The 13,171-nt window shown below is 45.7% G+C and overlaps 1 protein-coding gene across 4 annotated transcripts in view; it reads left to right on the plus strand.

Moving 5' to 3' along the window:
• Positions 1-13,171, plus strand: part of SLC22A18 (solute carrier family 22 member 18) — a 109,683-nt gene that overhangs the window by 71,801 nt on the left and 24,711 nt on the right. The window lies entirely within an intron of this gene.

The raw sequence follows: 13,171 nt of genomic DNA on the forward strand, positions 1-13,171 counted from the left end.
TTTTGTGGCTAGATTAGATGAACTTGTAAGAAGCACTCCCCATAGCAGCTGAGACTTGCACTAAGCCCTGCAAAATCTTGAGAAGACTCCTCCATTAGGTGAGCTGAAGGAAAGTCCAGCTGTTGCCAAGCTAGCATTATCCATGCTTTTCACTCCGCTTTTACTGCAGTAAATGCTTCAGGATCACTTCAGGCTGAATATTAGCCATAAAATCACTCTAAGGCTGAAGGCAATGCAGAAATAGCAATGATAGTTTGAAGGCAAATTTCAAGGTAAAAATTAGAATTATGTCCTGAAGAAAGATGATGTTGTAGTTAAAGCACTGAATTGGGGTCTTAAGAAATCTGGGTTCAGTTCCTGGCTCTACCACAGCGTTCCTATGTGACTTTGAACAAGTCATTCAGGCCTAGAGCCACAAAGGCGTTGACTTTCCTACATTCATTTGACTTCAGTGGAAATGAGAAGTTTAAGTAGGAGTTGAGTAACTAAATACCTTTGAAGAGCTAGCCCTTAATCTCCTTGTGTCTCAAGTTTCCCACCTGGAAAATGGCAGTGTTTATATTATAAGCTCTTGGGCACAGGGAGTGTCTATCATCATATGTCTATGCTGCGTTCAAAGGTGTGATTTCAAGATGGGTAGACATCTCTGCACTTTGTTTAATTTAGCTACTGTAGTTAACAAGATGCTGCGGTAAGGACTTCAGCATAAGTTGTGCAAGCCTGCAAGGGACTCTGGGTAAGTACTTGCTTTATAGGTCAACACTATACACTGCTGTATCTTTACTGCTGCTGATGCTAGATTGAAACTGGAGTGATGTCACAAAGTCCCCACCAAGGCAGTGTTTGCTCAGGGCTGCCACAGCCTTGTCTGGTCTGTGAGACTGTCCCCCGAAGCCAGCCCAGGCATGGTGTCTAGCATACACTGAGACCCTGCCTGGCCTTTCAGATTCTTACTCTCCTTGTTTCTCCATAGCCCTTATTCAAAGAGCTAGCATATGGTTCCTCACCAATAAAGGTGTTTATTGGGCGAAGGTCAACTAGCCAGTGGTTCTCTGCCCTGGCTTGGAAGAGTTAAACAGTTCTTCTGTCCCCAGTATAGTCCACACAGCCTAAAGTGCCCTTGAAAGCTCGCTCCACTGTTCTCTTTCCAGTCAGCCCAGCTCCTGAGCCCCAAACTGCTCTGCTGGTCTCTCTCCTTTCCCCACCACCCCTCGTTTACACTCCCCCCTCCATCGTTATGCTCATCTTATTTGGCTTATTTCCCATCTGCAGGGTGTTGACTTTCTCACATTTGTTGATGTGTCACCAAGGTTGTTCAAGTCTCTGTTGATGCTAAATGTCCATCTTGACCTGTCCCACGCTTAGACAGATCTCTTGCTTCGCTGTCTCTTAACCTGTTCCTTTCCCATGTACTAGTTTTCTGGGTAAACTGAGCTATGCAACATTGTAACAACATGAAAATATTACAGAAATATTACAATAAATCCCATAGTCTGTCACAAATGGGTGTGCCTCCTTGTGCTATACACTAGGGGTTTGCCACTTTTGTGGGCTTGAGGCACCTCACACTGGACTCGAGGCACCCCTCCATTATTTTTGTCAATTGACCTGCATCCATTTCAAAAAATAATTTATAGATTACAGTGCTAACCTCCTTATACATGGACTGGACAGTAAGGGTGGGAGAATCATCCAGGAAGGGACAAGCCTGAGCCTGGCTTATCTTATCTGCTTATCTCCTTACTCTTCATTTATCTCCTCACACCTAGTGGCACCCTTCAAAGCACCTGTGTAGGGTGTCGTGATCCCCTAGTTGAGAATCACTGCTGTGTATGCACACACCTTTGGTTACAGCATAGACCAGTGGTTATTAAACGTTTTAGATTCAAGGTATTTCTCCATCAGTTTTTTTAATTTAATGTCACCCTGGTTGAGGACTACTGCTGTACTGCCTCAGCTTACCTTGGTGCTTCTCAACTGGGATACTGCCACAACTGCCACCAGCTGAAATTGCCCTACACAGTACACACCTTATGTGGAGCCAGACCAGGAAGCAGCTGCAGCAAGAGCAGGTGTTCCTACCTGATATAAATCTAATGTGGGCAGGAGTGCCTGTTCTTGCTGCAGCCCTCCCCGTCCAGCTCCCCCTGAAAACAGAGACACACGGGGCAGTTCCACCTGGTGGTGGTGAGAGCAGCCAGGCAACCTAAAGACTTATCTCTGTCTTTCCTGTGTTTCTGCGAGCTGCCACATCACCATGCTGCTGCTGCTGCTGCTGCCACCAAATGGAACTGCCCCATGTGCCTCTGCTTCCAGGGGGAGTGTGCATGGCCAAACTGCAAAAGGCTCTGGCAAGAGCAGGTGCTCCTGCCTGCATTAGATTTATCTGAGAAACTTAACACGGGGAAGAGCACCCCTTCTGCTACAGCCACTTCCCAATCTGCGGGTGCATGAGATGGGTGGGGCAGTTTCATCTGGCCATTGTGGTGGCACCAACAAAAGGGTCTCATGGCACCCCAGGTGAGACCTACTGGTGTAGATGTACCCTGAATGCACACACAGGGCTTGTGACCCTACCAGTAACAATAATCAGATTTTGGTGTTAACTGAGGACTTCAGCCTGCAAACAATTAATGCTTCATAACCAAGCATAGGTTGACTGAAGCCTATCAGATTGTATCCATTATCAAACTGTAACCTGGCTGTGTCTGCAGAGGCATATGCTGAGTTTGTTTGGTCAGAGGCCTTGCAAAGAGACATTCAGCATGGAAATAAGTTTTAACCAATCACTTTATAATTTTTTTTCCCTCCATAAAATGAAATTGTACATTTCCATTTTTTCTGACTGTATCCTTGAACATATTATTGTGGACATCCCAAACACCAGGATTTTTGTGCATTGCAGAGCTTTTCTTTGTCATCTTGCATTCTGGGATATTGTCAGGGTGCCAAAAGCCCCAGGATAAAATGCAGTAAGGGGAATACTTAGTAAAACTGATTCCTGCACTCTCTTCCCTCCCTTTCGCAGCCTGATGAGCAAGGGAATCCTGCTTAGATATCTGATCTGGGAACAACTCAAGTTTAAGAGTTGTTTTGTTTTTGTTATGTGAAGGTGTTTTAGGTTATTGCTTTCTGTTATATTTTGATTTAATTTTTTTCATGTAATTGCTCTCTGAAGTTCCACTCTAGCAACTGCGTTTAGGTGCACAGGACCAAATCTTCATGAATACAAATCAGAATAGTTCCCTGGGTGCATCTACACGTGCTGATTTAAGGCACTTTAGCCCACTTTAAGGCACATTAAGGGCACACATCTACATGTGCATGCCCTTAATGTGCCTTAAAATAGCAATTTTAGGTTATTCATGCGTAAATATATGAATTTGCAGGTATCAGATTTAAGCATGAAAAGCTAAAGCACCTTCACGCACATGTAGACACATTAACGCTGTGTATGCTGACTGACTTGGGATTAACTTTAGTCCCAAGTCAGTCCGCATACCCTGTTAATGCACCTTAAAGCATGCACATGTTGACACGAGCCTAAATCACCTTAATGCGCATTAGGCAAATGTACATTAAGTTTAGGCGCACATAAAAGCACAAGTAGACACGTCCCCTGAGAATCTGGTCTAAAACATACTTGTATTGAGCAAGAATTAATGTTCTCTTTTCTGCTCTAGTCACTAAATAAAAGAGTCCACATGTGGCTGATGGAAATTACAGTCATGACAGGTTAATTGCTTAGAAACATCTTCTATTGAGTTCATTGTGCTTGAGGGCTTCTGAACACTTGCTAGTACTGACTCTGTCAGAAAGGGCCTTTTGGCTTGCATACCCACACCTTTCTTAGATAGGCATTTCAGATACATTTGTTTCCAAGAGAGGGTCAGTTAATACTGACGGGATATTTATGGGTCCTTAAAGTGCAGGCGAATTCCACCTGGTGGCATGGATGAATGCTGATGAACAACTGTTGACTGGTTTGCCTACTTTGCTGAGTGAATTCCAGGCTTAGTCATAACAAGTACAATGTATTTTTCAATTAAGTAAATCAACTAGATCCTCAACTGTAGATTTAATTTGTTTCTTTCTTTTCATATTCTTCCCTCTCAGAAAAACCTGCTTGTTTTTTCCTGTCTAACTTTCTTTGAGCTCTGCGAATGAGTGATAACACAGGTGACCACCCACAGGTCTGTAAAGCGGTGGGTTATTCACTTTTAAGGGACAGGCTAGGAAGGTGGCTGCTGATGTCATACAATGAATGGAAAAAAACCAGGCAGTGTCCTGTTTACTTTAAACCTCTCTCTGTCGATATTCAAAACGGAATAGCTTGGTTATACAGCAAGCTAAACGTACACATGCACACATAACCATTGTGTTTCAGAAACAAACCAGCCTCTGGGCTGATGGGAAGCGGGCAGTGTTTCTTGTTTGTCGTCTTAACCTACATTTCACATGCTCAGTGGCAAACAGATGTGTGCAGGTTTGGAACGAAAGGAGCAAGTGAGGGTATGAGCTGGATGCAGATCTGTAAAGTCTTGTAACTTTATTGTCTTGTGCTCCTTGCTTGCGTTACTGTAGCAGTTAAGGGCCCTAGTCATAAACCCAGATCCCATAGTACTAGGTGCTGAACAAAAGCAACAACAAGGACAATTATTAGTCCCAATTATTAGGCCTTGCCCGAAGTCCTTTACCATCTGAAGCATATAAGTGAAGAGATAGATACAGGCAGACAGAGCAAACAAGAGGATGATGATAAACCGTTGGTTCATGTGGTAGGCGTTGGTCTCAGCATATCAGCAGTTGGACCTTATTTTCAGGGACTTTTGCATCATGGCAAAGGAGAGGTTAATGAGGGATTTGAAGATAGATGATGAGATACTGTTGGTGAGAGCTCCTCAAAAACATGAGAGACAGCATGAGAGAAAACACAAAGGTGACTGAAAATTTAACACTTGGGCAGGGAAAGGTAGTATCGTGGGCCGGTTAGAGGTGGGAACTGGCTTCTCAGTATTGAAGGAGCTCTCTTTTTGATTGAGGGGGACAATGAAGGGCTTTGAAAGTGAAGACAAGGCATTTCTGTTTGAAGTCTTAAATCCACAGCTGTAGTAATTATGTGATTGTATGAGGATCTCAACTTAATTTTTCATGTAATATCTACCTACATGGGTAGAATGAAGAGGAAGACAACATGACCCCCTAAAAGCTCAAAAATGGAAGACCCCACAAATTATTTTTAAAGCTCATTGATTTTAGGCAAACCTCATGACTTTTGAGGTTTGGCTTATATTTTTCTTTTAATGCAATACTGATATTTTCATCTTGTACAAAAAAACTTCCATCAGGTAGCCCTTTGCTTACAGAACAGAATGACTATTGCTTCCTATAGCCTGTAAAATTAAAAATGTCCTTTTATCCCCCATGCCCCCTTCCCTGGTCCTGCAAAAGATTATATGCTTTAGCCACTTAAACCTTTTGATTTTTTTTTTATTTTGTCTTCAGCCTTTCAGCCATTGTTAGCAAGCAGCAGTGAGGAATGGAGGGTGTGGTGTAGATGCCAACAATACCCATTCACCAGCACCATTCATCCAAGTCCAGCACTCCTTAAAAGCATTAAGAAAGGAGATGTAAAATAGTCTTTTGTCAATTGGAGGGGGAAATATTTTGTAGAAAATATAGTTGCAACTGCATTATGCTAAAAAAGCAATTTGGAGGCAGTTTGAAATAGCCAGCTGCCACAGCAGGACCAGTGTGAGACGAACCACCCAGGAGATAATAGATATATCACCTTGTTGCCTGTAAATTGTTCAAGAAACTAAAATAGACACATTAGAGCAGCTGGCAAACATCAAGTTAGCGGGGTATCAGGCAGGCTTAATGAAGGCCTCCCTGAATGTTTTATTGCTCTTTCAGATTGAATATCCAAAGACTCAAATTGCAGTTAGTGTATTATAGAACTGGCCTTTAAAGCCAAATCCATAGACCTACTGCTCAGCCTGGAGGAGAGCTGACTCCTTCCTCCAAGTTGTAGACCTCTATGTGAACCTCAAGGCAGACCTGTGACAGTAGGAAGACTAGATGGAGATGTAGTCTCCAGTTCACAGTCCTGCCACTCCTTTTAGCTTCTTGCACAGGGGGTGCATCTACACAAGATGCTTTACTGCGGAGCTGACTAATTAGCTCCTCAGTAAAGCATCACCATCGACATATGTGGTGCTGTTAAGCTGGAACAAATTAATTAACTCTGCTGTAGGATAGTACTGCCCAACATAAGTACTATCCTATGGTGGAGTTATTTACTCCACCTCACCACACATGTAGACAGTGACCAGGGCTGGCTAGGGCACAAGGGTGCTACTGTGCAGGGGCTGCCTGATGGCTAGCCCCACACTGCAGCACCATCATGCCCCAGCTAGCCCTGCTCACTGTCTACATGTGTGGTGTGGTGTGGTGTGGTGTGGTGTGGTGTGGTGTGGTGTGGTGTGGTGTGGTGTGGTGGAGCAGCTCCAGGCTGGCAGACTGACCCCCAGGTACCCTGCCAGCTGGGGCTGCACTGCCCCAGCTTGGTGTGTTGCAGTCCCAGGAGCACATGTAAACACTGCATCTGGGATCAATAAACTCCAACACAAACTGCACCAGAGTTTACTGCATCACATTAATATCACATGTAGGCATGCCCAGGGAGTCTCAATAGAGATGTGTGCCAGTCATACCCCTTGCACAGGCTCCCGCCTCCCAAGTCCAGATGTGTTCACCTAGTGGCAGCAACACCAGAGCAAGCCCACCTGGCCTTGTGCTCCCTATACAAGCATCTCATCCCCAAAACAATTGGTAACCTGCAGTGACAACTGATGCACGGGGCTCTGGCCACGGGCACCATTGTCCATCACTTAGACCCAGTGGTATCAGTGACCTGTCCTTTCTGTGAGGAAGGGGTGGAGAAAACTCTCTTCCATCCCTTCCTGTACTATCCCTGGCTGTGGCCACCTTTCACTGCTCTCAGCACTCTGGCATGCTGGATCTAGATTTCTGCATGATTGTGTACATCCCCTGTGGGATGTACCCCGTGTGCAGTACTTGGTTAGTAACTGTTACAGCTCTTGATGTTTGACATCACTATCATCTTCTAACTGCCTGGACTCGCTGTTTCTTTTACTTCATACCTAGGACACTCACTGTAAGTCTGTGTGGCCAGTCTGGCTAGATTTCCTTCATCCCAGTTCTTGCTGTCTGATAGGATACTTCCATGACAGGCTGGCACTGCTCTGTGTGCATGTGCTCTGGATGCATTATCCCATACTTAAGTACTATAAGAAAGCTGCCATGATTTTCACAAGATATCCTGTTGTGAGCTAGCTGAACAACTACAATTCAGTCCTGGTTTCAAGACAGAAATGCAACAGCATGAATACAATTCAAACTGCATGTATTGAGAAGGGGGGTAAGATAAGTGGTGGGTGCACAGTTGTCACGTGGCCTATGAAGAGCAGGGTCTACAAGTCTTGGGGCTCAGCTACACAAGATGATTTATTTGGGATTAAAGCAAGTTACTGTGTAGTAAGCATCACTGTCTACACCTGCAGACACTTACTGAGCAGTAATTTGCTTTAATCATGAGTAAATTTGCTACCTGTAAATACAAGTAGCAAATTTACTTACGATTACTTACTGCACTGTACAATACATGTAGATGGCTGAACAGGAGCAAATGTGCACTGGGTAGCAGGGAGTGGGAGCTAGCTCCCTACCCCTGGGAGCTGCCTGCTGCCTGGGCAGGCTCCATCACTGAAGCCTGGGTGGGGACAATGTCCCTCTGCCCTGACAGCTGGGAACTCCTAGCCCCCGCTCTGTAATCACCATTGTGGAGCAGGGGCCAGGAGATTCTTATCTCCCAGCCCGGGCTCCATGATCAGGAAGCCAGGGCTGAGAGATGAGACTATCCTGGCCCCCACTTCTTGATCAGTGGAGCAAGGGTTGGGTACTCTTTGCTGCTGGGGAAGGGAGATATTGTGTCACCGCCCCCCCCCCCCCCCCAGGCTCCCATGGGTGGAGCCTGCCTTGGTGGCAGGGAGCTCCCAGGGGAAGGCAGCGATTTCCCAGCCCCTGCCAGAAGACAGCTGTCTCCTGGCCCCATACTCCCTGCCAGCCCCTGGGCTAGCACTCAAGGGGAGCCTAGAGTTCCCCCTGGCTGCTGCAGGGGGCTGGTGCAGGGCCAGTGGAGGCAGAAGCAGATTGCTGTCATGAGCAGCATATCTGCTTCAGCTTCCCTGCACATGTAGACACCAGCCTGGGGTAGGTTGACTCCAGAGTAAACCTACCCTGGAGCATTTGCATGTGTAGATGCACCCTTGGCACATTATTGTTTTATCTAATACCATGTTGTGAAAAATACATATTCTCTGATGTATTGGGCCTCTTTTTATAGCCAACAGGTCTGATATAGCTTCATTTCCCATTTATTTTGTTCTTAAAAAGTTAACAAAATAGATTTTATTTTTATAAAAGGACCCTCTAAAATGTAATTGTGGGATCAGCCTCATCCCAGGATGGAATCTGGCCAGAACAGAATGCTTAATATCTACAAAGCAGCATCCACCAGGCCTGAAGGTTGTGCATCTTGACTTCTTAATTGACCCAAATTATCTAGTCCTCTGTTCTTTGGCTTCCAGTGCCAACAGCCTCAGTTTGGGTATGTTAATGCTCTGGAGCTCACATTCAGCAGCTGAGAATGTGGCCTAAATGGGCATCTTTACATGTGCTCTGGGGGTGGGGGATGGGGCACTTCAGTGAGAGCTGCTTTAATGAAAGTGCCTGCCGTGTAGGACATGCCTTGTGGGACAGTGTCTTGTGTATTCAGCATGTCCGCATCTCATGTATTCAGTGTCCCCATGCTTCAAAATGGTAGCAGGGGTGTTTTAACTAAAGTTCATTCGATGAGCTTTAGCTAAAGCATCCCCACCGCCATTTGGAAGCACAAGGATGCTGAATATACCTTACACAAGATGCAGATGCTACTGGAGCATGCTAATTATCACACTCCAGCAGACTTGATTAATTACAGCACATCAGAGCAGTGTCCCTGCATGTCTACAGGCACCCTATACGTCCTCCCTGAAAAACTTGACCACTGGCCTGCACATAAGAACAACCTGAATTCTTGTTCTAAATCTGCTGCTAGCTTGCTGCTTGATCTTAGATCAAATATTTTCTGTTTCAGATTCTCTCTAAAATGACAGTATTGGTTCTACCCTTCCTTTGTGAAGCATATGAACATCTGGGAATAAATAGCATTATGTGGGTTGTTTATCAGCTTCAGATTGCACAGTTTAATGGTACAAGAGTAAACTGTTCACCATTGACTTGCAGCCACTCCCATAGCGAAATGTAGGAATATTTTAAATCCTGTAGAAGCACATCTAGATCTATGCCTAACTGAAAGTTTTCAACTTTTTAATGATTATTTGTTTAGAAATAATTTTCAGATACCTCTGTTTCCAGTTAAGCCAAGGGCACAGTTTAATAATATAGGATATTATTAAATGTTGTGTGGCCTTAAAATAAAGTAAAGTAATGAGGCTTGGGCCAGGGAGTAGGGGTGGAGTGGGGCGCAGGGAGATAGGGAGGAGTTACGTTCTGGTAAAATGAAGAGTGAAATAAGATCAGAGAATGACAACAAGGTTCTGGAATGCAACAACTTAAAGGCAAGACCAACAAAAGGGTTTTGACCAGAGGACAAAGGAATCAGTTATTTAGAAAGTAGAATATGACCAAAATTGGAATTGCACAAGTCTGGTGAATACATGAAAATGGCAGGGGCAAATGAAGTATAACAAGGGTGTCAAACTCATTGGCACAAGACATAAAGTTACAAGAATGTCATGGAGCCAGTCCATGGGCAGGATCAGGCTCAAAGACTTTCTCCCCTCCCCTCTCCCAGCATACTGCAGCCAACACCTGCTGCAGCTGGTCTGGGAACCACACTGCCTGCAGTACAGATCCCAGAGTGGCAAGAATAGGCAGTGTGTGTGGTGCAGTCTCGTCAGGGTCACGTAGCATAGATCCCAGACTAGCCAGAGCAAGCTTTGCACTGCATGTGGTATCTGCCCTGGGCACTGCCTGGCTTGGCTGGACTGCACCCCACACAGTGTCCACTTTGGGAGCCATATCACACACAATGCCTACTCTAGCTGGTCCACGACCCGCGCTGCATGTGGTGCTCTCAGATGCCACATGTAGCATGGGTCTCAGACTGGCTGGAAAGGATGCCATGTGCTGCATGGCCCCAGAGCTATTAGGGCAGGCCAGGGTGATGCATAGGGAGTGCATGCAGGTGCATGTGCACCCCCCGAGTGTGGCAGTGCACCCCCTACAAAAAGGTGCCATCTGTGGGAGCTCCCACGCTTACTGCCTCCATGCTCCTGCCTCCGTGCTCCCACCACTGCCATGCCCCACCAGCTGCCGGGGGGCATACGTCATTCATGGGGCAGGCACTACATGCAGTGCATCTCCCAGAGCCTGGGCCTGCTCCAGCCAGTGTGGGACCCATACTACATGCCCCTGGGTGGACTGCTTCACACACCACACCCACCCATGCAACACAGTTCCATAGTGGCAGAGCGGGTGCTGTGTGTAGCATGTCCCAGGCCCTGCCCACGTGGCTGGTCCAGCACACACCATGCTCCGTGTTAGTCTGATCAAATCCAAGGGCAGCATCAGGGTCTGGATGGCAGAGATCTGTGGGCTGGATTTTGCCTGCCAGCCATATGTTTAGCACCCCTGAAGTAAAAGAAAGCCAGGGGCTGAATCATAGAATCATAGAGAAGTAGGGTTGGAAGGGACCTGCAGAGGTCGTCTACTCCAACCCCCTGCCCAAGCCAGAATCACAGTAATAAGGAAGTTGTTACGAAATCATGATGATGTGTACTTATTTGTAGTTAGGCCCTGTATAGCTTTAGGAGGGAGGACCTGATAAAAGGTAACAAAAATAAATAAGTTTCAGAGCTTTGTAAGCAGACACTTCCACACTATCTGTTTAGTGTTAGGAGACACCCAGATATATAATACATTACAGTAGGCACCTATATCTAATCTCTGTAGGGAGTTTCATCAAGAGGTTTGAATGCTCTTCAAAAATGCAAATTCCTTCTCAATCAGGGCCATTGGTTTAATATCATAAAGTTCAAATCCCCCTTGAAGTACATTTACTGAATGAAAACTTTTGCCTGGAGGTGCATATCTCATCCATTCTTTCTACAAAAGGTCTTTTTCTACTGCATAATTGGTTGAAGGTGGCTTAATTGGAAAGCTGTTATACTCCTGTTTTCCTTAGAGTTGTATACATTGCTATATAGAGAAATTCTAGCCTATGGAACTGGAAAACTCACAGCATGGGATCTGCTGTTTGAAGATTAGGTGAAACACCTGAAATTGCTGGCATGATTTTAAACAGTAGGAAAAAACACTAAAATTCCACACAGTATTAAAAAAAAAAACCTGGAGGAGTGACAGAGGTAGATATTTATTACCCTGAGGCTCAAGGAAAATGAGACATTCTAGCCCCTTCATTAAATGTACTTCTTGTTGTAGAAACTATACCTCCAGCTGTGCAACCTCTGGAGGCAACATGCTGTGACTGGTTGATTTGGAGAAGATGGGAGACAGAGTCACTGGGAGGAGGGATTTTAGTTATATATAACCTCATCACCCACTCTGTCCTCCTTGCTTTTTCTTCTGTGTAATAGACTGATGATTAAAGGCCTGGGGACTTAATTATTGCCAAGTAGGCCTAAGGAAATATCCTCTTGGTGAGAGGGCTTGAAACAACAAACAGAAAGTTCTTCAGTTTCCTTGGTTTGAAGAATTTAAGTCCGGGGGGGAGAGGGGATGAATGAGAGCCTGGAGCTTGCTAACTACAAAAGCGGCCAAATATTAAAAAATCCCATTACTCTCTCAGGCAAGCTGCCATGTTCAGCTCCGAACAGGTCCTTATTCCCTCCCCCCCCTCTCAATACATTCATGGGCTTCTCTCAGGCCTAGTATACACTGAAGGGTGATTGCACCCAAAAGCTTGCAAAGAACTTTTTCCCAACTACTCAGCTGGTCTAAAAAAAGATATCAAACCTACCCAAAGAACCTTGCCTGCCTGCTATACACTGAAACATTTTACCAGCATAGATGTGTCTGTCAAGGGTGTGATTAACCCCCACAACACACACACAGCTGACATTACTAGGCACATATAAAGTCCGGTGTAAAGTCAGTTATACTGGGGCAGGGGAGGGAATCTTTTATCCGGTAGAGCTTTGGGGAAACTGGCATAAATATTGCACTAAGGCAGTGGGGGAGAGCAGGTATGCCACAAATTAGCCCCATGTCCTCCCTGCCTGCCACTCCCCTTCCCCATCAGCTGCTCTTTGTTCTGCTCCCCACTTTGTGCCCCCTGCCCGATCTTTTGCTCTGTTTTCTGCTCCTTGCCATATCTGCCGCTGTACTGCCTGCCCCTTCCCATCTGCCTCATGCCACGCACACAGCTGTCCATGCCACTTGTGCCACAGGTTGGCCATCTCTCGATAAGGATGTTTGCCAGTGTAGCTACTTGGGCATAGTTATACCAGTAACTCTCTTCAAACAGAAACAAGGTCCAGGTCTTACATACATTCGGTGGTTCAGAAGCTTCTTGCCTTCTGAAGTTGTCATTCTCTGACAGCTCCACTCCAGAAATAGCCTTGTCTCCCCAGCTCTTTTGTATTCCCCCTAAAATTTCAGGCAGGAGCTGATTCCAAAGCCACGTTTTCCTCTCTCAGTTGGCCTCTGGCTCCTGACCGGGTTTGCAGACAGGTTGCATGCATCTGACTCACTCTAGCCATAGCACAGAATGGACAGCAGCCATCCAGCTGCACTGACTGCACCAACTTGTTCCAAGTGAGCAATCCAAACACCTGCCTGGATAGCCACTTGTAAGCCCTGGCCTAGGTCAGATGTAAGTCATCAGAGGGCTCCAGGCAACAAGGCTGTTGCTTGCTTATCAGAAACCCTTTCTGAGAAATCCGGCCTTTAAACCTTAGGAAAGGGAAGTCTTTCCCATTTTGCAAGACCTTCCTAAGCATGGCCAACAAGAGACCAGTACTTTTCTACTTTGCCAACTGAATTTGCACCACAGCAACCATAG

Source organism: Alligator mississippiensis, chromosome 2 (genome assembly GCF_030867095.1).
Source record: "Alligator mississippiensis isolate rAllMis1 chromosome 2, rAllMis1, whole genome shotgun sequence".
Lineage (NCBI taxonomy): Eukaryota > Metazoa > Chordata > Crocodylia > Alligatoridae > Alligator > Alligator mississippiensis.